At 48.5% G+C, this 23,368-nt stretch overlaps 1 long non-coding RNA gene and 1 pseudogene across 1 annotated transcript in view; one reads left to right on the forward strand and one right to left on the reverse strand.

The window, feature by feature from the left end:
* LOC132597847 (uncharacterized) overlaps positions 1–3,949 on the reverse strand; it is a 39,621-nt gene extending 35,672 nt beyond the window's left edge. The window contains exon 1 of the long non-coding RNA XR_009565244.2: positions 3,398–3,949. This is a non-coding gene — a long non-coding RNA (uncharacterized lncRNA). The remainder of the gene's footprint in view (positions 1–3,397) is intronic.
* Positions 3,950–9,639: 5,690 nt separating this feature from the next.
* LOC115851773 (putative DBH-like monooxygenase protein 2) lies at positions 9,640–16,525 on the forward strand (annotated as a pseudogene).
* Positions 16,526–23,368: the final 6,843 nt, after the last annotated feature.

Consider the following 23,368-nt stretch of genomic DNA (forward strand, 5'->3'; position numbering starts at 1 on the left):
CCAAAATTAAACCAATATGCCATAGAGACAAATGTCTTCCCCTTGTCTTTCCCCCAGTCTATACTGGCTCGTCCCTGCCTCTCTGAAGCCCCAAACCCCTACCCTGATCAATTTAATTGGCACATCTGTAATCCATAGAGCTCCATCTACAACAGCAGCCCAAGACCGGGGTCCAATGCTGTCCTTTGTGAAAGGAGTTTAAACATCCTCCTTATTCAAGTGACTCATCACCAACCCAAACTTGCTATTACATTTTTCTACCTTAACAGGCCCAATTCCAATGACTGGGCTTCTGTTCTGTTCCTGCAGTAAAGTCACCCTTTGTATCCCAGTTGCATTAATGCTGTCTTTGACTTGACAACCTTGTCTGATTCTCTGGCTCCTATAAGCTTGGACTCTGCCTTACTCTCCCCAGGTGGTGCTAGAAACCCATAAGAGGCCAGCTTCTTGCTGTCAGAGCGTCCTGCTGCTAAGTGCCTGCCATACACTTAAGTTTCCCTGGCCTGCCACGCCTCTACCGGCCACCTGGCCCTGACAGCCTGCCTGGTTGCCCTTCTACCCTCACTTCAGTATGCTTTGGCGTTAGCTTAGCTGAATCCCTCCTGTTATTGTCAACCCCGTCCCCCCTCTTTGACTTCTACCATCCGCCCCACCACTGCAAGTTCATTTAATTTATAGATTCCCCCAAAGAGTGACCTAGGGTTAGTGTAGTGGAGAGAGTGTGGATTTGGGATCCAAGCTGGTATTTAATCCGAGCTTCAACAGCTACTAGCTGTGTGTCCTTGGGCAGGTAATTAAGTAATTTAACCTCTCTTGCCTTAGTGTGTTTATCTCTCAAATGGGACCCATAATACTTTTCTGGATTGTTGGGAATAAATAACTTATGTAAGGCACATAGCATAATACTTTGCACATGGTAGGCACTCAAGAGCTCATAATTCCACTGAAACCTTTACCAAGGGATGACTGGGAATCTGTCACCATTTCTTTACACCTGTGCTTCTTTCTTCAATTAGAATTCAACTTATTTGCTGGGACTTCCCTGGTGGTCCAGTGGTAAAGACTTCGCCTTCCAATGCAGAGGGTACGGGTTTGATCCCTGGTCAGGGAGCTAAGATCCCACATGCCTCACCGCCAAAAAAACCAAAACATAAAGCAGAAGCAATATTGTAACGAATTCAATAAAGACTTTAAAACAATGGTCCACATCAAAAAAAATCTTAAAAAAAAAGAATGAAAACTATTTTCATGTCCAAACATGTCAGGATTCATCCCAAACCCAGTTTATCCAGTTCACCCCAGTTTATCATCAACAAGCTCCCACCAGGGCACTCTGTGTGTATGCCTAAGCTCAAGGGACCCTTGCGTGGATCCTGAAACCCTAACAATTATTAACTCATTATCAACTCCCCTCTCCCCAAGCCCACCTGTATTTAATCCCCCCTACCTTCACATTAGACCCCCTTTTCCTCCCCTACTCAGGGGCCCTGAAACGATGGCATATGGGTCTTAAATACTAGCTGTGTGTCTGCTTGGGGCTCAGGAGTCTGAATTACAACCAAGATGTTACACAAAGATATATAACTCCTTTCTTTGCCGCTCGGAACTACAAGCGAAATTTTGAGCTCATGCTTTCTGCTCTCTGAGGACCTTCTAAATGAAAGAATAAGGAAGGAAATAAGAGGGGTAAAATTTGGAGGAAGTAAAGAGGAAACATGCCTCATATTTCTTGAAAGTCACACCCTATCTAGTAAAATACTGACAACTGAGCAGGCATTTTTATACATTGATTGATTGATTGAGAGAGTGACTGAGACAAAGGAGAACAAGTAGGCAGCTGTCGTTGGTGACTGTATTCACGTGCCAGTCCTTCAATTCCACGATCTTCAGACTAATCCAAACCGTGAAGACAACTACGGGGCAGAAGCTGGTTTACACGAACAGAAAATACACTGCTTTTCCCTCCAAGTGATTAGATTTAATCAGTGCAATTCTGTCTATTCCAGTCTGATCCTGCATCCAGGGTGACTAGCTTGGCCCTTTCCTCACTCTTCTTCTCGGGCCACTCACCTGACCTACTCCACGTGGTGTGTAGACTTCCCTGCGTTCTCTGACCATGTTTGCCAAACGGCCTCTCCCGATGGCATTACAGCAATGTTTTTTACTGCCCCCAACCAGGGTTTGAACCCTGTGCCCCAGCAGTGAGAGCACCGAGTCCTAACCACTGGACCACCAGGGAATTCCCACATCACTAGCCATGTTATGTGCATCGGCTTTCCGGAGGGGGCAAAGATGCCGGCCAGGTAACACCTCCCCCATCCCAGTAGTGATGTATTCATTATGCAGAGAGAGGTGTTGAGAGTCCTAGACGTAGAAACAGAATTCCTGTTTGTTGAGACCTGGTTCTACTACTATTAGCTATGTGACATCAGGCAAGTCATACAAACTCTTGAGCATCCATTTCCCTATTTTAAAAAAATGGTGGTATGTACTTGCCTAATAGAGCATTTTAAAGTATTGAAGGAGAAAATGAAATTAAATATACTTTGCAAAGAAACGGACAAATCACTTATCAACCTGAAGACGGGAGACTCACAGGACATTGATCAATATTTCCTATCTGAGTAACCAGGGAATAACATTATCCATTCAGTCAAAAAGCATCGTTTGAACCCCTACCATCTGCCATTCTGCGACGGCTAGTTTCATCACCATGGAATCAAGGATACAGGCAATAGTATTAAGGCATAGCTCAGGGTCTGAGAGAGCAGAATTGCATCCAGGAAGTCGCCAGAGAGCTCTCAGGGATTGAGGTTGAAGGGAACCCATCGGAGCAATGGTCCTTTCCATCACTCCAGCCAGATGCTTGGCTGTAGTTGTTTTAAGAACTGCCAGCAGAGGGCCCCAGCTTTCCTTTAAGAGCCGGTGGCCCAGGGCCTCCCTGCCCTACCATTTCCTCTGTATTAAACCGCCTCTCGATGGCCTCTGACGGCGGACCTCCCAGTGATATTCTCAAACAGAGGTACCCTTCCTGGAGAAATGAGAGAACACAGGTCTCCAGATGCCCCCAGGGCTCTGGGCCAGGCTCTCGACCTCCTCTTCATCCCTGTCCTTGTCCTCTAGAGCTGGGCAGGTGTTCACCACCACACCTGAAAGGGGCTGAGAGAAGACCAACACCTATGGCTGCTGTCATGCCCTTGGTGCAGGTCGTGGAGATCCGTGGGCAGATGGCGCTCCCTGATGGAAAAAACTTCTCACTGCCCACAAGCACTGAGGAAAGAGCAAGTGCTTCCAGCTCTGCACCGCAAACCACACGCCCCCCGACCCCGCCATCAGAGACGGGGCTGCCTTTGAAATGCCTCCTTATTAACTCACTCCCACCCTGCACCCCAGTTACCTGCTCACGTGGTCCACACCGTCTAGGATGGAGAAGCTCCGAGCTGGAAGCAGAGTGGATTAGCTGAGCTGGAAGCAGAGTGGATTAGCTGCGGTCCGGTCTCCCATCTCTGCAGGGGTCTCAGGATGGGGTTCTCTCTCATAACGCCTCTCCTGCTGGTTCCCGGCCATTTGCCTGGGGCTGAGTCTCCTTGTTCTGCCCTCACTCCATGTGTGCCCTTCCTCAGGCTGCAGACCCAGTTCTGAGCCACGGCTTTTAGGTCAATATTTGGTAAGTCCTCCACTATGGAACCCAGACGCTGGTCCTTTCTAGGTCAGGCCCTCTCTGTGGATCTTAATTTTAGAAAGATCGACTTGAGCTTGAGGTGTGAGAAATTTAGGCAGTGCTGAGTGCCGAGAAATGTGGATCTAATGGGAAAAAACGTGTGCTTATTTATTCCAGGGGTGTGAGTGGGGGGGTCATACGTTGAGATATTCACTCTACTCCTTTTCTGAGCTCCCAGAATTTCTCTGGGTTTCTTTTCAGCACCCCTCTGGGCACTGATACTGGTATTGAAATGCAATATGCTTTTTTTTTTTTTTGGGGTACGCGGGCCTCTCACTGTTGTGGCCTCTCCCGTTGCGGAGCACAGGCTCCGGATGCGCAGGCTCAGCGGCCATGGCTCACGGGCCCAGCTGCTCCGCGGCATGTGGGATCTTCCCGGACCGGGGCACGAACCCACGTCCCCTGCATCGGCAGGCGGACTCTCAACCACTGCACCACCAGGGAAGCCCGCAATATGCCTTTTATACACGCATACTGTGGAGAAAATAGCTAACAGTGATTAAGTGCTTCCTACGTGCCTCTGTATTTTCCTAAAGGCTTCACCTGAATTGCGTTGTTAATCCTAGCAGCAACCTTCTGAGTTGGGTAGAGTTACTGTCTGTACTTTGCAGACACAGAAACTAAGTTTCAGTGAGATGAGGTCCTCCCCAAAGCCCCAAGTGGCAGAGTCAAGGCTGCCCCCAGCCCTGCAGAGCCCACGGGTCGATTGCTGTGCTCATTTGGCTGAGTGTCTCTGAAGCGCAGTGGGAAAGTGGCAGGGGAGGTCTGCTTGTAGTAAAGAGGCCAGAAGGGAGTCTCTGGGTGGGGAGGAAGCAGGCTGGGGGACCGTCAGGGCAGAGGAGGACATTGGGTCTGTGGTTGGGAACCAGGGGTGGTTTTTATTCATTTGCCCAAGAAGGATGTCTCACTGTGTCTTTACTGCAGGTGCAGAATAGGGTTCTGCCCTGGGTCACATTGGCCACGTGTAGCCTCAGCTCTGTTTCACCGACCCGCGTGGCTCGGTAATCTGCTCCAGGAAGGGATATGACCTTCTCATCCCCAGAACTCTGCAGTTCGGCCAGCAACTGTAGCTGCCCCTGGAGATCCTGTTGGTACCAGCTCATCCAGGGGTACTGGGAATTCCTCAGGATGCAGCGCAGTGTTTCAGCCTGTCCGCGAGGTACCAGGACCCACCTGGGGCTTTGCTCCACGAAGCTTGTGTCGGCATCTGAAACACACAAGCAGGCCAGGCTAAAGGTCCTGGGGGTAGTAAAGGTAGCTAAAGGTCACTGCCAGAAATAACTAGTTAGAGCCGAAGCCTGAAGAGGGGGTCCTATGAGTAAGGCGGAGAGGAGGCTGCTGGGAACAGGACGGGCACTCTCACAGGGCGAGGAGATACGCAGATCTGGGATCAGGGAGCAAAACCTTCTGTACCCACAGGGGTCCCAGTGACCCAGTCCCTTTTTCCCTCCCTCAAGCCACCGACTGGCTGTCTCTGCCTGGCCTCTGACCTGTACTCACTGCACCCATGAGAACCCAGCCCCACAGGATGGGAAACAGGGCCATTCCTGGGCCTCTCCGGCAGGGCAGTGGGATGGGGACCGCGGGACAGGGACAGCCTAGGCAGGAGAGCTCATCTTGGCCTGTAAGGTGGCGACTGGTGTCTGAGACTCTCTGGGCCCGACACTCAAAAGGGAGCGGCTTTTCCAGGAAACTCAAGATCTTATCTTCTCACTGAGGCTCAAACCTCAAACTGGAGTTTCCTGTTTCGGCACGCCAACACGCACTCACTCGTACACACTCCCCGGGCTCACTGGGGGCCTTAGTGAAGGTGCCTGGCCCTGCACCCTCTTAGCTGCTTCGCAGAGATTCCATGCTGAATCCGTGCCTCACGTTTTTGCAAGGAATTAAAATAACTCATTGCAATGAAGCCACACTTGCAGATTGAACAAAGACATCTTCTCATAGGCATAGAGGCTGCTGCAGGTCAGTGTTGGGCGGTCGGCAATGGACACTCATCTCCAGTGACCTGTGTTTTCCTCTGTAAAAGCAAATACAAACCAAATGGAAGAGGCTCAGTTCTCCTGTTGAAAATAAGGGGAGAGACTTTCCTCCCCTCCATTTTCTTAGAGCATTTACTGTAGAAAACTTGTAAGTTCTTTCTCTGTCTCTTTGAAATGCATACACTCTTAAAAGCTAAATCACCTCTTGCCAGCATTAAGACCCAGGAATGTCTTTCTCAAGGACCTGCAACCATCGCTTCGGAATATAAACATTAAGGAAGATGAGCTTAACTTAGTCTAGAGCAGACGGCTGGCACCGAGTTGCAAAATGATTTCATCATAAAGATATAACATGTTTATTTCTCCTTTGGTAAAGCCAATTTGCAAACACAGATAGATAGCCCAATTACCAAGTGACTTCAGCGTGAACTGTGGATTAACAAAAGGTCCTGTCGAGTCCTCTCATTTGGGGACTAGTTATTGCTTAGCTTGAGAACACGTGTGTAGTGGGTTTGATCTGCTGGTCTGTATGATAGGCCGAAATTTCTTTTTGTCTCTGCAATCTCTTAACAAAATGCTTGTGGTGTGTATCACATTCTGACTTAATGATTATTCAATAATAAAACTGTTTTCTTTCTCTTCTACCTTTGTGGAGAGATTTTCTGAGTTGGGAGGGGATTTTGTTTTTAATTGTATTTTCCCAGCAACACACAGTGCTGCCACTTACTGGCAGTATGAACTTGGACTTCGGTTTCTTCCTCTGTAAGACGAAGATAATGATGAAAGCCATTTCATAGGAGTAAGTGGATTCATACATGAACATTTCTGAGAGTAAAACCTGGCAGCGACTAATCGCTTAATGAGTTGGCCTCTATTATTGCAATTGTAAACTTCCGATAAAAACATATAGTGGCTTTTATTGGTCTTTAATCTCCTATCCTTAGTAATCAACTGAGATTCAAATCACAAGTTCTCATACTTTTTAACATTGATAAGAGGCCTCGTGTTTTGGTAACCAATGATCTGGGAAATGAGATTTAAAAGACCCACACCTACCGTGGCTACAACCTCAGCATGTTATAGACAGAACTATGGAGACACAGAGGGGTCTAGCAACAGAACTTTACTCTTTCAGGACCTGGGGCTGCACAATATTTAAGTTGGTGTCAGGACACTCCATAGATGGAGAAGGGAATTAGAGCAGGGTGAGGCTGCAGACCCATCTTCCGAGAGAGTCTGTGTCGCGGCCCAGCAGTGGCCTGGCATCCTGGGGGTCTGTGCCTCCCAGAGTCACTATTTTTTCTAATCTGCTGGGGTTTTAATACATGCAACACTACGGTTCACGTGAGTCACGGATGGCATCTGGTGATGGCATAATACAGTTTACAATTCACTTGGCTCGCAAGCTTTGAAACCATGTGGTTCCTGATTTTTTTAAAAATACGGATTTTCATTATGTACGATTCCGTGTGTAACTTCATTAATATTTTCTATATCACACTTTCAAATTTCATAATCTAAATGTGCACAAAATGTCAATTGCACTGCATTCTAAGTAACACGTGCTGATTCCCTTTTTTGGGAGGGAGGCGGGAATCTGATTTTTTTGTATGTAAGTTTCAGGTGTACAGCATTGTAATTCAACACCTGTACACACTGCAAAGTGATCTCCACCACAAGTATGGTTACCATGCATCACCGTGCAGTTGACCCCCTTCACCCACCCCCGTGTCCCCTTCCCCTCGGGTAACCTCTGCTCTGATCTCATGTGCTGAGTCACTCTTGTCTTTGGCCCCCTTACCTATTCCCAGCCACATCCGTCACTCCAGAGAGGGAGAGAGATGAGCTCTGTGAAGCATTGCCCAAATCACACCTCTTGAATACCAGACCAAAGGACACGCCGAGATGGTGTGTCCTCACCAGCCTCGTGCACTTAATCCTGAGGTCTGCTTCTGAGAGAGTCAACTCTGGGATTTGGATGACTAAAGGAAAGGGGGCTGGGAGAGGGGAGAAAACCATAACTGGGGTTGTGGTGGTCAGCACTCTGGCCGGTGAGCGGATTGCAGGAAAACGGATCCTGGACCCATCTTGGTTTACAGGGCTGGCAGTCCTATCTCCTGGCCCCATTCTCCATTTGTCTTAATCCCCAAGTGCGATGGGGATCACAGTGTCTCTGACACCCCTGTTATCTCCTCCCCGGGCTCCGGTTCCTCAAGGTCGGTGACTCCTCAGGCTCCACCCTCTGGCCTTGGCCAGGCTCCCGTCCTGGGCCAAAGTAAGCCTCTTCCTTCCAGGTGGCTGCTTGGCTCCCCACCTTCTCTGCCTGCTCAGAGGTGGGTGGTATGCTTGCCCTCTTGGGAACGGTGTTTTCTCCCCACCGCGCCCCAGTTACTACTCAGGTGCTCACAGCAGCTGCGAACAACCTCAGCTGGGTCCTTACCAGCTTTGATGGGCTCCATAGGTAATGAGAAGAACATGCGTGGCCTGAATGGAGGTGTAAACAGAGGTGCCCTCACTCAAGCTGGATTCCTGTGTGGAGGTGTGTGGTCCGGATTCTGCGATGGAGGAGGCCCTCGAAGCATGTATCCTTGTTAATTTTTCAGATCCTCTCCATTGTCTGATGGAGGAAGAACACTGAGGGTCAAAAGATTATCAGCTCTGTCACTCACACTGGAAGAAAGAACTCTAGGATTAGAGACTTTGGTCCCCTCCCTAAGGAGCAGCCAGCAAATGACACCAGCTCCCTCCACCAGGACAAGCCAGGTAGAGACGCCTCCAGGGGGCTGCGTGTCTTATGGGTGTCTGTGACCTAAGGAAATAATGCAAAGAGCACCATCCCGGGGGCAGGGCCCCTATGGCCTCGCAGTTAGCTCTGCCGCCGACGGGATGGGGGTTCGGGCACTACACATGTTACTCCCTGATGTTCCCATTTCCTCATCAAAAAATTAAGTGGACTGGAATGTTTGGAAAATCAAGCGGATCTAAAGTTCCTTTTCACTCTGGTGTTCTGATATTTTAATATTCCTCTGCGTTTCTTCTGTTTGCCTCGTACCAAAGAGCTTGCCAGCGGGGAAGTTGGCCAAGACTCCAGTGGAGGGTCCCCGAAGGTGACTTCTCCAAATGGCAATCTGTGGGAGGAAGGGCAACATGCAGAGTACCCCAAAGGCAAATTCACATTTATTCCCCCTTTTCTCCCTCTCCTTCCCCTCCTCCGCCTCTTTGCTCCTCCCCAGCGACGTGCAGAAACTTGCAGCTGCCCCAGACGTGCCCATCTGGAAAGCTGATTATGGCTCCTTCACCTCTACATGTCCTTCCAGGGATTAGTAGTAAAGACTCCTCCAGGAGATGGAGACCATAGCCTTCCCCTCCGCATCTCCCAACACCTCCTCTCCTCCTGCACTGTAGGGAGGCTGGAAGGCAGGGCCACTTGGAGTCCCACTCCCTGTCTGTGCATCACTTCTATATAGAGACAAAATAGAAAATGCCCATAAGAAGTTGGGGTGAGGGACATGTGCCAGAGGCCAGAGCGCTCAGTAAGAACATCCAAGGATACAGGGATGGTGGGGGCAGAAAGGGAGAGAATGGAAGGAGGGAGAGAGAAATAGAGGGAGAGGCAGGAAGAAATAAAACCTCCTTGATTCTGCAGGGTCCCCATGGGTAGGACACTGGTATTGGGTCAGGAGGGAGGAGACTGAGTGATTCATTCCCAAGAATTTCACGCCAGGTCCCTACTCCAGGGCAAGGGCAACCTTCTCTGGGCACCTTATGCCTCCAAGTTGTGTAAGTGGTACCACTCTGAACCCAGAGATAATGAGATCAGAAAAGACCCAGTCTGTCCCTCCCCCGTGGCACGGTGCCTAGCACAGGCAGAGGTACATATAAGTCCATACTTCTTGAGTGTCCATCTAAGGAGAGATGCTTCAGACCCCAGGAGCCATGGCCTGTGCCCTTCTCTTTCGGCTTCTCCTACTTACGGCCCTGCCGACCTCCTCTCAAGGCAACCACCTGGGCCTCACATCACGTCTGCGTTATTCCATGTTCCTAGATCCTTCTAATGTTACTTTCCTGCACTGGGACTTTAACCTTGAGGCTGAGATTGTCACTTTTGAGCTCCAGGTCCAGACAGCTGGCTGGGTGGGCTTGGGTATCACAAATCGCTACACCATGGTGGGAAGCAATCTGGTTGTTGGAGCAGTCTCGCCGGATGGCAATGTCTATTTCTCGGTGAGTGTGAGGGTGACTCCCTCCCAAGCGTGAGGGTCTCTTGCTGGGTGGAGGGTGGCTCTGAGTCCAGGAAGGATCCGCATTTTCCAAACACATCCAGGCCCAGAGCACCAACTGATGGCTGACCTCTCCCTACAAAAATGGTCCATTGGAGAGTTTGAATCTAGGTCTTCCAGACTGCATGTATCTAAGTTGCCAAGGGAATGGAGCCACTGGACTGAAAGAGAGAGAGTCCTGGACCACAGTCTCGGTGCAGGTCACTGGGGGAAGAGTCAAAGCTGTTTGGTACACAGTCCTCATCTTCAGTTACCTTTAGGATCAGTCAAATAGACCACAACATAAAATAATCTAACCACATCAGCACCTGCAACAATAATAGCTTAAAATTGTTACTCATTTTTGGTTAAGCAGCCATTGGTCCAAATTCTTTGCACATTAAACCTCACAGCATCACCATGAGGTTTCTTCCCCCATTTTACAGATGAAGACGCAGCTCACCTGTCTCCCAGTCTCACTCAATCTGAACTTCATTTATATGGCGAAGTGCCCATGTTAAGAGCCCCATGAGAAGAGGAATAGCATAGACAGTTCAGAGAATATGTGAGCTTTTAAGACTTGGGGATACAGGAATATTAGGATTTATGGAGATGAGATTTGAAATGGGAGAAGCAAAGCAAGGTCAAGTGGTTAAACTCCATCAGACACTGTCCATCCCTCTTCCCCACGAATCCCCCCTTGATGCCATGCTCTGTCCTAGGAGCAAATTATAACACAGACCTGGGTTCTGCTAATTTGGTACTTTATTGGGGCTAAATGGACCCAGACTACTCTGAACCCGTGACCACGTAGGGCTCCTGGTTCTCACCCCTTCACCTTTCCTGGACCCTAGAATCAGCACCTGGTGGATGAAGACGCTCTGGAGGAGGGAGCCAGGACGCAGAGCTGCAGGCACTGACAGAAGACACCATCTATACCACCATGCGCTTCTCCAGGCCCTTCTGCTCCTGTGACCCTCAAGACCAAGACATCATGGTAAAAGAGGGAGGAGAGAGGAGCATTTGCTCACAAGCAGCCTTCCTTCTAGGAGGTGAAGTCACCCCCAACCTGGAATGGCCGTGCCTGTCAGGCAGCCAGTCTTGGTTCCAGGGCCCTCGTCTCTCTCAGCCTTCCCAGGCACAGCCCCAATCCTGCCGCCTCTGATTCCACCAGCCCTCTACAGGTGGCCTCCCACTGACTCAGCCCCATGCCACCCTCCCTAGTGTCCCCTCCTGAAGAACCTTGTCTGATCTCCTTGAACTTCAGTGTCATGAACCAGATGTGGACACAGGCTCAGAGCGGGGACATGAGAGGGGGTGTGACTTACTCAACATCTCCAGCAAGTCAGCCTCTAGGCAGAACTGGAACCTGACTAGTTCTGACCCCCAGTCTGAAGTGTTCTCCTTTCTGAAACAGCTAGGTGGCATTTTGGGGGGCTCCAAGGAGCTCTGGTTCTTTATGTCTCAGTGCAGAAAGAATTCAGGGAGAGGCAAAGTGATAGATAAGAAGTGAGTTATTAGAATAGGAAGCTTGTGAGGCTTATATCAGGTGGGTGAGAGGGTGCCGCCCCAGAGAACTTAGTGGTCTACAGTTTTACAATCAAAGGAAAACTGGGGAGGGGGAGAAGACCAACTTCTTCCTCATTCTTGAGTAGACACAAGCTTCCATCATCAGCTCTGCCTCCAGGTTGGGCAGGGGAGTTTTCTTGTCCCAACATGATCAAGCCAGGACTGTCGTGGTACTACGGAAAAATTATTTCAGGTCTCAGTACAGTGAGGGTCTTTCACTTTGACATGTCACCTTTCCATAAATTTTTGTTTTCTATGTGTGCAGAGAGCATGTCCTAGGGGTCATTAACTTACTGAGGTCACTGGGAAGGATATGGGTCTCATGTCACCATTGTTTTATTGTTTGGGGGCATGTCTCATGCTTCTGTTGCATGGTTTTGTTGATAAGCAAGCCTGCTTGGTTTTGTGGTTAAGTAAACCTGCTTTCTTGAGTGATCATTAACTTACAGGGGTCCGCCATACTTTTTTCTCTACTTACAATCCCCTTGTGGTATTAACTATTTAATCACCTAGTTTGTCCCTTTACTCTGTCCCAGTAAGTTCCACTGTGTCGATGTGAGCAAGTGGCTTGTGTCGGTGGTTGGGTGTGGGTGTGTGCAAAGTGCTGCTCGTGGGCTGCAGCACCTCGATGCCCCCAGAGTGACACTGTGAGGGTGCTTGCCACCTACGGCCCAGATGACACTCTGAAGCTGGATCGGGAGCGTACTTTTGTGAGTCCATCTTCCTGCTCCAAATTGTCCACCCCGATGATCTCGATGTCCCCAAGGACACCATCATCCATGACTTGGAGATCACTGATGTAAGGCCCCTCCTCCCCACCCAGCCGCCTCCAGCCACTGCCCACCTTCCTCTCAAACCAGACCTTCCTCTTGCACCCAATATTCAGTACGTTCCTGGAACTGAGGTTCCTCTGACTCCCCTTGGTCCCCCAAGGATGGTCAAACTGGCCCTCAAGTGGCCGCCCTTCCCCGACCTGTCCCTTCCCCTGCTTCTCCGGGAGCCTCCCTACCACCTGCTCAGCCTCTGTGTGTCCTTCTCCAGTTCTTCATCCCAGAGGATGACACTACGTACGCCTGCACCTTCCTCCCTCTCTCCATCGTTAGCAAGAAGCACCGTATCTACAAGGTACCATGAAACAGACTTCAGGACATTGTCAAGCTGGTTGAGACAGGCAGTGGGCATGGCTGACTCTGAAGAGATGGTGTTCAGAAAACTGCTGGGAGGATGAAGGAGGGAGGTGGTCAGGAGAACATGGGGGCCAGGCCAGGTTTGGTGGAGGTGGCAGTTTCATGATTTCCCGAGCCCAGAACTACAGCTCCCAGCACTGTTTTATTCACGCCCCACAGTGCAGCAGCGATTTTGATGACAGTCATTGGTTAATAAGTGTTTGCAAAGAACAAAGTATAAGTCCTGTCCTGGGCCCAGAATTGTGTTCTCTTAGCCCAGGAGGAGGTGCAGGCTGGGGAGACGTGGCCAAAGGCTGTCAAGTCGGGAAAGTCTGGCTAGAGGAAACTCAAGTCGGTCATCTGACTTCACATTTGAGTGATTTCAATTTTGATCGAATAAATAAAAGTGTGACCTTACAATGAGTGGCAAATGTGTGGGAGCCATTGTTTTCTTTAGAGAGTGAATCCAACAAGGCACGATCACATGCTCAAATACAGAGAACTGACGAGGTTCTTAAGGGAAAGTAGAAAGTCTTGGGATGTTCCTGGCTGGATCAAGTGTGTTGTGCTATCAGGAAGGGATTTTAAAAGGGTGAGGGCTGAGAGAGGAGTCAGACTGAGTGCAGGGAAATGATAGGTTGGGGAAGGAAAAAAAAACAGAGGAAACAGAAGAGAAAGAGAGAGAAGTGGGGACGGGCATAGTTTTATTTGGGGAAAAGGAATAGGGGGGATAAGAACATGGCCCAGAAGATCTTGACCACACTCTGTCCTGCGTCCCCCGCCCAGTTTGAGCCCAAGTTGGTCCATCACAAGGAGACGATGGTGCACCACATCCTGGTGTACCGCCTGCGGCAACACCAGTGCTCTGCCCAAGGGCATCAGCGACTGCTACGGGGCCGACCCCGCCTCCTCCCTCTGCTCACAGGTCATCATGGGTTGGGCTGTCGGGGACACCGTGAGTCGTGTGATGAGAGAAATCAGCCGCTAAGGGGACACGTGTGGTTGGGCAACTGGGATCGTTGGATTGATGGAAGGTGGGGAAACGGGAGGTCTGGGACGAGGGCCAAAAGACAAGGGCAGGCCCGGGTCCCTGCACCTACTTCCCAGCCATTCTTGCCGCCAAATCACCCTCCATCCAACAGAGTTATCAGTTTCCAGGTGACGTGGGTATCTCTACTGGGATGGCTTTGGACCCCCAGTGGGTCCGACTGGAGATTCACTACAGCAGTTTGCACAGTCTTCCTGGTGAGCGCCTAGAGCATTTACGGGAGAGCGGCGGTGCGGCTGGCTGAGCCCTCTAGGTGTCGGGAAGGGGTGCAGGATGCACGCCTACGTCTTCTGCTGGCAGCGCCCCCCCGCCCCCCCTCCACTTTCCCAGGGCCTCTTCCTCCCCACCGTGCGACACGGTCTCCTGCATCCTGTGACTGGTCCTTCCTGCACCAGGTGTGTACGGCTCCTCGGGGATTCGAGTGTACTACACGGCGCAGCTACGCAAATATGACATGGGTGTCCTGCAGCTGGGCTTCTGCACTTTGCCCATCCACTTCGTACCCCCGGGTGCCGAGTCCTTCGCGTCCTATGAGCTGTGTAAGGCGGAGCAGTTTGACGAGGTGAAGCTGGGAGGCACCCCTCCTCCCCTGAGCTTCCCGGTTCCCCATCGCAAATCTGCTGTGACCCACAAGGCACAGCTTGAGCCCCAGATTTGGAGAATGCCCACTGCCTGGTGCTCAGGAAAATCGCTCACCTGAATGGGGCGGGGGAGCCAGGAGGCAGGGCTGCGGGGCAGGAAGAGGGGCCAGGAGGTCCAGTAGGGACTAAAGGGGTGTGTCTCAGTCATAAGACGAAGGTGTCAGATGTGAAAGGAGGAAACCGAGGAGCGGGGCCAGACGAGAGTTCCTGACAAGCCAGGTGGTCTCCTCCCTGCCACAGATGAACGGGGCCCCAGTGCCTGACATCCAGGTCTGCGGCTACCTGTTCCACATCCACTTGGCTGGCCGCACTCTGCAGGCCGTGCAATACAGGTAAGGAAGACACGGATTGGAAGCTCTCCCTTCTGTATTTGGAAATAAATGTTAGCAATAATTATTTATTCTGTGGCATGACGTTATGCTCAGTTGGGAGTAGGAGAAGCTAGAACTATCCCTAGAGTAGTGACGACAGGAATATGACAGTGGAGGGAGCTTTTTCATTTTACGGGCAATCTGTGCCCACAGAATGACGGCACACGCTGCTTCTTTGTTGATAGACCCCCTCCCTGCTTCATCCTCTCCTTATTCCTGTCCCCTCCCCTTGTCCCGCTCCAGAACTGGAACACAACGCCAAACAATCTGGAAAGATGATACCTATGACTTGAATCTGCAGGAGACTTGAGATTTACCTTCTTGAGTGGCCATCAAGCCAGTGGGAGCCTGGGGGGAGGCATGGCTGGCATTGGGGGAAGGCAGGGTCAGCACTCACTACTGTTAGCCAAGAGGACTGTACCAGTCCCTCTGTGTCTTACTTTGAGCCTTTGTTTCGCTCTGCACAGGGAGATGAATTGTTGGTAGGGTGTCACTATCAGACGCTGGACCACGACTCCTTGACTTTTGTAAGTACCTCTCTCCCCATCGTGGTCAATGACAGTAGCCTCAGAATAGAGCCCCATCCCTGGCCTTGGCCATAACGTGACTCAGATTATTCCAGCTGAAGCCCCTTTCTTTCTCCAATGGTATTACCCAGGCATATGGGGCTTCATGCTCTCACATCCCCATGACTGTAAGATGGGTACAAGGATTCCCGTTTTCTCTGTCAACGACCCACTAAGATTATGAAAGGTAAGCATGTGATAGTGTCTAAGAGCGTGGACTCTGGGCCTGATCGCCTGGGTCTGAATGTCAACATGATCATTAATAACTTTATAACCTTAGACAAATTATTCAGATTCCTTGTGTCTCAGTTTCCTAATTCTCAAAAGAATTAACACTATCTATCTCATAAGATTTAGGGGAGAGTTGATTAACACGCCTAAAACATCTAGATCATTGCCCGACTTTTAGTAGATTGTCAGAGTTAGCTATTATTATTATGGTCACAAGGAACCCATATTTTGTGTGTCAGGAATGTCTCAGTGTCTGTAGGATTCAAAATGGATTGCATGCTTCCAAGGAAGAAAATACAGCCATACAAATGATTACAACACAAGTTAGAAAGTAAAATACACCGTAAGAGAAGAATGCGGAAAACGCACTAGGGGAATTCACAGGGGAAAAAAATCATCAGGTCCTATTACAGTGACCTGAACATGTGACATATTTGAGTGGGTCCTGCTTTTGACATGTAGAGATGGGGAATTCCAGGGAAGCTCAAAGGGAGTGGCTTTTTTGGGAAACTCGGTATGTTATCTCATCTTCTCAACCATCTTTTCTCAAACCAGGGCAATAGCAATGGAAATGTAGAGGATGGGGAAGATACGTGGGATATTTCTTTGGAAATAATATCAAAAATTGTCCACCGATTAGAAACACAGGAGGAGAAAGCAAATGTGGTGAGAAGTAGTAAATAACAATTAGTGAGCTGGCTCAAGGTTAAGGGAAAAGGAAAACAGTCTCATTGGTAGAATGATCACCTAATCTAGTTTCTGCCTACCTTGTTCCTCTCTCTCTGCATGCCTGTGTATCTCTGTCTCTCCATCTCTCTCTCTCTCCCTTCTTATCCAGGGGGGTCCCAGCACCGTTAGAGATGTGCCTCATCTTTCTCTTCTACTATATCCGAAACAACATCTCCAGCTGCATGGGGTACGCTGACATCATCTACGTGGCCCATGTGCTGGGGGAGGAGGCATCAGAGTGAGTCATCCTGAAAGATAAGACCCTTAAGAGTGACCTCTAGAAGTCAGATCACTTGTGTACAAAGTATTTGTCTGCCTTTTTCTCATGCACTACCTGATTCAAAGACTGTTTACTTTCAAGTAGTGACCCTTAATTACTTGGGACTAAGGGGCCTCCCTGAGACTCTGATGAAAGCGCTGAAACTCCTTTCCAAGAAAAATGCACATCTTTGCAGACACATCCTATTTCACATATAATTTCAGGACATTTATAGTTTCCCTGAAGTCACCCTATCAACCTTCTTGGACTTCATGGCCCCCAGATTAAGAAACACTTCTTTAAAGAGTCAGAACTTTCTCTCTCTCTTTTTTTTTTTTTTTGCGGTACGCGGGCCTCTCACTGTTGTGGCCTCTCCCGTTGCTGAGCACAGGCTCCAGACGCGCAGGCCCAGCGGCCATGGCTCACAGGCCCAGCCGCTCCGCGGCATGTGGGATCCTCCCGGACCGGGGCACAAAGCTGCGTCCCCTGCACCGGCAGGTGGACTCTCAACCACTGCGCCACCAGGGAAGCCCAGAACTTTCTCTTTTTCACTTTTAAAAATCCTCTTCTCTGAGCTCTGATGATATTTCTGCTGCCAAGCTCACAGTTGTGCCATTGAGTTGTAAGACATTCCTTACGGTTTATGCCAACATGGAACTGATGCTAACAAAAGTGAGGCTATTTTATACACATTTTGTCAAAGCTTTCAGTCAACCCTAAACTAGTGTCTGTTCTTCCTGCCCATGACAGTTCCATGGAGGGCATGATGGCCATGAACAATGTGGAGTGGACTCCGGAGAACATTAAAAAGGCTGAGAAGGCCTGCGAGGAGGCCCAGCAGATGGTGATAATAAAGACCATTGACGTAAGTGTCCCAGGAGACACCACCCTCCCAGGGTTAGGGATGGAGGGGAGTGGGAGGGTACTGGACGAGGCGGGAAAAGAGAAGAATGAGGGGTATGAATGCCAATGGCAGGAACGCTGGGTCAAAGAAGGAGAAGCTGAGGGAGCAGAAAGAGCGCTGATGCTGCTGTGGGTGTGGATGGTAGTCTCCCAGCTAGCCTGTGAGGCTGCAAGTCCTGGGGATGACCAAGTAAGGTCTTAGGAGAGGAAAGGAGGTGGGGATGCTTCCACCTTCACCCATTTTCTCCCTTCTCCTGCAGGAGCTAGTGGAAAACACAACAGGCTGGATTCCGGAAATCATCCCTGCTCCCCGGGGTCCTTGCTTAGAGTCCTCCAGAGGCAAAGTGGAGCCCCAGGACAGAACCCCTGTAGGCTTCAGGGCTGCCCCCATGACCCTCTCGGGCTCCAGCACTGCCACACCAAGGCGCCTCCCTCTGACTGCCCTCTTGTTTGGGTAGGGGGCCGTGTCTTGGCTCCTAGCCACCCTGCGGGCTGGAGCCTGATACCGTTTCCTCATGCCACATACTCAGGCCCCTCCCTGCTCAGGCCTCCCCTTATCACCAAACACAGAAACTCCCTCTGCTTTGGCCCCCAAAGTCCTCCACCTGTGCCCTTCTCATGACTTCGGCCATGAAACTGCAGGCTTGGGCGTGACACAGGGTCCCTAAAGCCTTTCCCGTGACGAGCTCGGCAACCCATCCTTTAAAGCTTTAGAAGCATTGGTGGGACCACACGTTTTCTAACAAAATCTAGATTCAAGGCTGGGTGAGGTGATGGGTCTCTGAGCAGTCCAGTGCCCCAGCTTGACTGAGGGGATGCCGCGTGGGGAGGAGGGGGCTTGAATGCAGAAGCGGGAGCCCTGTAACCCCTCCTCAGCCCAGGCTGGCCTTGGAGGGGCTCCGGTTTCTCTCTCCTTCTGACATTTTTGTCCAACCCTCCCTGTGAGGCAGAGACAGCAAGCCACATGTGTGATTTGCAGTAAAGGAAGGTGCTCTGTTTACAAGGAACAAAGCTCAAGACACCAAGTTAAATAGAATTCACCTCGATTCCTGTCGCCATCTCTTTCCTTTGAGCCTCCGGTCCAGGAGAGACAGCTGGGAGGTCTCTTGAATGGCTCAGGATAAGGCATCCAGAGGGCACTGGAGGGCCGGGCTGCCCAGGCTTGGGCAACATCTAATGCAGGCCTTGCTTGCCTCACCTGTGCCTCCACTGTCAGATGATCTTTATTTACTCAACAAGTATCACGTTCTCAACATTCAGATCACCAGGTGTCAAGAGCCTAACTGGCCAGGGAGGCTGACTTGGGCTCTGAGAACAGGTCAAGGGCATGCTAGTGCATGAACCGCCTTGCTCACGGTTCCTACCTTCTGGAAGGGACCCCTACCCTGAACATTCCGAGGTATTTAGAGGGATCCTAACTACCTGGAGATCAGGGATCTAGCCTCCGTAAACTCCTCGCCACTGCTTGAGGGGCCGAGCTTACCCGAAGCCAGAGGGATCGTCTGGGTTCACTGCTGGGCTTCTCTGCTGTCAACATTCAAGTGAAATGAAGGCTCTCCTTTAGGTCGTAATCTTAAAACACGGTTGAGGCCCTTTGACGGCAGTCTGAAGTGCACAAATTACATTCTACAGCGTGAAGAAACACACAGATAAAAATGAATCTAGATAGAAACTTAAAACAATCTAAAGAGACCTTTTCTCTCTGGTTTGCCCAATTAACAAATAAGTCTGACATTTCTGTTCCAATCTGTGTTACTCCAAGCCCCCCAGGCAAATTCTTTCGACCTCGATCTTTTCGGTAAAAACAAAAAGACAAAAACAGAAGAACCTCCTGGCCGGGTTTCTGATGACAAACCTCGGTCTGTGCTACAGCCTTATTCTCGGGTCTGTCTTGACAAGTTCAAGTCAGCTGGGCAGCTACTCCAAGGTTCTGCAGCCAGGATCTTCTAATGCTCCATTTGTATAGCTCATGGCCCTGTGCAGTTCCTCTCCTCTGTACCCACTTCAATTTCTGGTTCTTATTAAGCCTTCCTTCTTTCATTTTGTTTTCCTCTCCATCTCTTGATCTCAGCATTTAGTCGCCATGCACATATTCACTGAGCATCCTCTGTGAGCTTGACATTAGGTCAGAACAGAAGCCACCTAAATGAACAGGAAATGGACAAGCACCCCCCCTCCCGCCCTTGTGGAGCTGAGGTGAAGCTTCTATCAGCCCCTGGCTGGCCATTTTCTCCTTGGGTTCACAGCATCCACCTCTGAGTCTTTCCCAGTGCCATGGATCATTTCCCCCGCTGCTGACTGCCTCCCGAGAGGAACTATATTTATATCAACCTATGGAGAATGATTTGTTCCTATATTTAAAAGGGATGCATTTATATTGATATTATGCATATATATTAGACAGGGAAATGTTTTGAGAACATTCCTACACAGGGTAGGAGCGTGAATTAGATGACCTCAAGTGTTTTTCCAGTTTATGTGTTTTGTGACTGCAGTTTCCAGAAAGCCTAATGATACACTACAAAAAGAAGGGCTCAGAGTTGAGGTGGAAAGGGATGACCCCAACTTCCTCCTAGAACCTTCTGGCAGATGGGTCTCTGTCATTCCTCTTCCCTCAGTGGTCTCTAAGTTCAGGTCAGCTCTGAGTGACTCTGAGAGTGTAACTCTTTTTGCATCTCACCTCCTCTACTCAAAACTCCATCTTAAATGTGGAGAGCAAATAAGGGATGTATTCCCTCATTACTTTTTTCTGTGATGACAAGAGGACCCACAGGCTAATGTTTACAAGGATCTGGTCTTTCCTGAGGAATAAGAATATTTTGTTACAATTTCAAATTTATAGGAAAGTCGCAAGAATTCCCATAGGCCCTAAAATGAGCTTTATCCATTGTTTATACTTTGCCCCATTTCTCTCCCTCCCTCTCTCCTCTCTTCCCGTCTCTCCTATTTTTCTTCTCCAACTCCTTCTGCTTCTTCCTCCTTCCCTTGTCTCTCTGTCTCCCTCTCCTTCATGACCTGATAACTTAGTTTCTTATTCCTGTTTGCTAGAATTCTCACCACGTTTAAATTCCTGCTATACTTAGCTGAGACGAACAAGAAAGCTCCCCGACTCCACTGCTCCACCACAGCAGTGACACCCAACCTTGACAGCATATCAGAGTCACCTGGGTGATGGGAGCAGCAACCAGGCATTAGTGAATGATTAAACTCTCCAGGTGTTTCCAATATGCATCCGAGATTGAGAACCACTGAACCAGAAGTTCAACTGCCCTTAACTAGTCTATTTCCTGGATGGGCAGGAATCCCATTCTGGTTTCACATATTGAAGCCACGGCACAGGCACTGACCAGTCCAAGTGAACGCCAGTGAAGAGGAGCCCTGGAAGCCCCCTGATTTCCAAGAGTTAGACTTTTAGTTGCTGGATTGTGAGGATGTGTGGGGATCTCAGAGAAGGGGTGCATCTGGGGGGGCTCAGGGAAGAAGCTATTTACCAAGCATCACTCAAAAAATAAATAGCAAAGAAAGAAGAGCCCTTTTAATGTCAAGTAATGAATATAGAGAAAAAAATGTGAAGTTAGAAAATCACCATTTAATAAATGTATAGTAATAAATTGAATCAGACAAGAATCATCAATGGGTGACAAAATAGGAGAGTAACCCAATAGCTACATAGCCTCAAAGTATCTCCTCATTATATATTTATTAATTATGATGAGAGGAAATAGTAATTTTACGATAGACCTGGCAGACACCACCTCAAGGAAGTAAGCCAATTAGCATCACCAATCATGGACAGACATCATGTGCCTCCTGACAGGCATACCAGGAAACACATAACATCAATTCTACGTAATATCTGTCCAAGAAATGTACAACCTCGGTATAACCATGAGGAAATATTAGACAAACCCAAAATGAGGAATATTCTACAAAGATCTGACTTGTAATTGTGAAAATGTCAAAATCAAGAAGGAAAATGAGGGGCTGAGGTATAGTTCCACAGTAAACTTAAAAACAAAAATCCAGGGCTTCCCTGGTGGCGCAGTGGTTGAGAGTCCGCCTGCCGATGCAGGGGACGCGGGTTTGTGGCCTGGTCCAGGAAGATCCCACATGCCGCGGAGCGGCTAGGCCCATGAGCCATGGCCGCTGAGCCTGCGCGTCCGGAGCCTGTGCTCCGCAACGGGAGAGGCCACGACAGTGAGAGGCCCGCGTACAGAAAAAAAACCAAACAAAAAAAACCCCAAAAAATCCAGTTAAAATGAATGCACCATGTGCTCCTCATCCAAATTACTACCTGTTGCTGTTGTCATTGTTGTTGTTTAGTGGTTTTTGTAAAGAACATTATTGGGATGATTGGTGAAATTTGACTAACGTGTGTGCATTAGATGGTGGCATTGTATGAACGTTAACTTCCTGACTTGGCTGATTATATTGTGGTTATGTAAGAATATGTCCTTGTGTTTTAGGAAATACACACTGAAGCATTTTGTGATGTTGAGACATTGTGTCTACAAACTCTCAAATTATACGCACGTGTGCACATGTGTGAGCGAGAGGAAATATGGTAAATAATTTATAGTTTATGGATAATATTTGGGAAATCTGGGTGAAGAATATAATGAAGTTTTTATACTATGTTTGCAACTTTTCTCCACACTTATTTCAAAATAAAAATGTTAATTTTAAAAAAAGAAACAAGCATAAGATCTATACAAAAAGAGTATGAAAATGGAGCAACTTTTTTTTAAAGGCACACAGTTACCTAGAAAAAAAAGTCAATTTAGAAAAATGTCAGCTTTTCCAAGCAAGAGTTTTTGACCACTCTGAGCAGAGAACCTCCAGTCTGAAAGCTATAGTGTACCCTTGGATTAATTTCACTGGCAGAAAATATGATGTTTCCCATATAAAATAATGTGCATGAACTTACACACACACACACACACACAAGCACGCACAGAAGCTTTGTTTCTGCCTCTATAAACTCCTAGAATGACATAGACACCGTATCTTTTGCTTTAGTACAAGAGAGCCTTTGTAAAAAGGGAAAATGCACCTGGATCTCGTTTCAAATTGGGACAATATGTTGGCAAAAGATCAAGAAAGGAGATTTATTGTTACACAAATCTTTCTATTCTTTGTGTGACAGTTTACTCTTAACTCCCCACACCCTGTGTGCACTTGTGACATCATTCACATTAAATGCTAACTGACAATCTCAGCTATAATCTGTTTCCTATAGTGCAGAAAACAGCTAGCTTCACCATCCCTTCTTGCTAACCAGCAGCTGGAAGATATTAGGTCACATGCTTGTGTTGACCAATGAAAAAGTAACAGAGACATTTTGAAGGGAAGAGACAAGCCTGTGAGCCAGTATCTTCCCATTTTTCATTAGTAAGAAGGAACAGTGAAGTTAGCTATTGGCAGAACATTGTAAATCAACTATAAGTCGATTAAAAAAATAAAGTGTAAAAAAAAATTGTAGATATCTCAAAATATTGTTTATGCTGCTCATCACACTGACGTTATGACATGAGATCCACTTGCTAGATCTTGTTATTTAATGTGATAATTTTTAAAAACACCTCATGTATTAAATTTTTTTAATATTTGCATAACTGTATTTCAATATAATAGGATTCCTTTACAATAGTATGCATTTTACTTTATGCATTTAAGAACATCATTCTTAGGAGGGGTTCCATAGATGCCATTAGACTGTCAATAGGGCCCTTGACGCTACAAATGTTGTAAAGCCTTTCATGCTTCACTCAGAGACTTGGCAATCAGGATTCTCTAGTAAGAAATCTTCTCCTTGAGCATTTTGTAGCAACCAGAGCCAACTTCTAGCAATATGTCCTTGATGATAACATAAAATATTTCTCATATATCAAGTAAATAATTCTTTCCTACTGGTAGCCTTCCT

This window comes from Globicephala melas, chromosome 9 (assembly GCF_963455315.2).
Source record: "Globicephala melas chromosome 9, mGloMel1.2, whole genome shotgun sequence".
Taxonomy (NCBI): Eukaryota; Metazoa; Chordata; class Mammalia; order Artiodactyla; family Delphinidae; genus Globicephala; species Globicephala melas.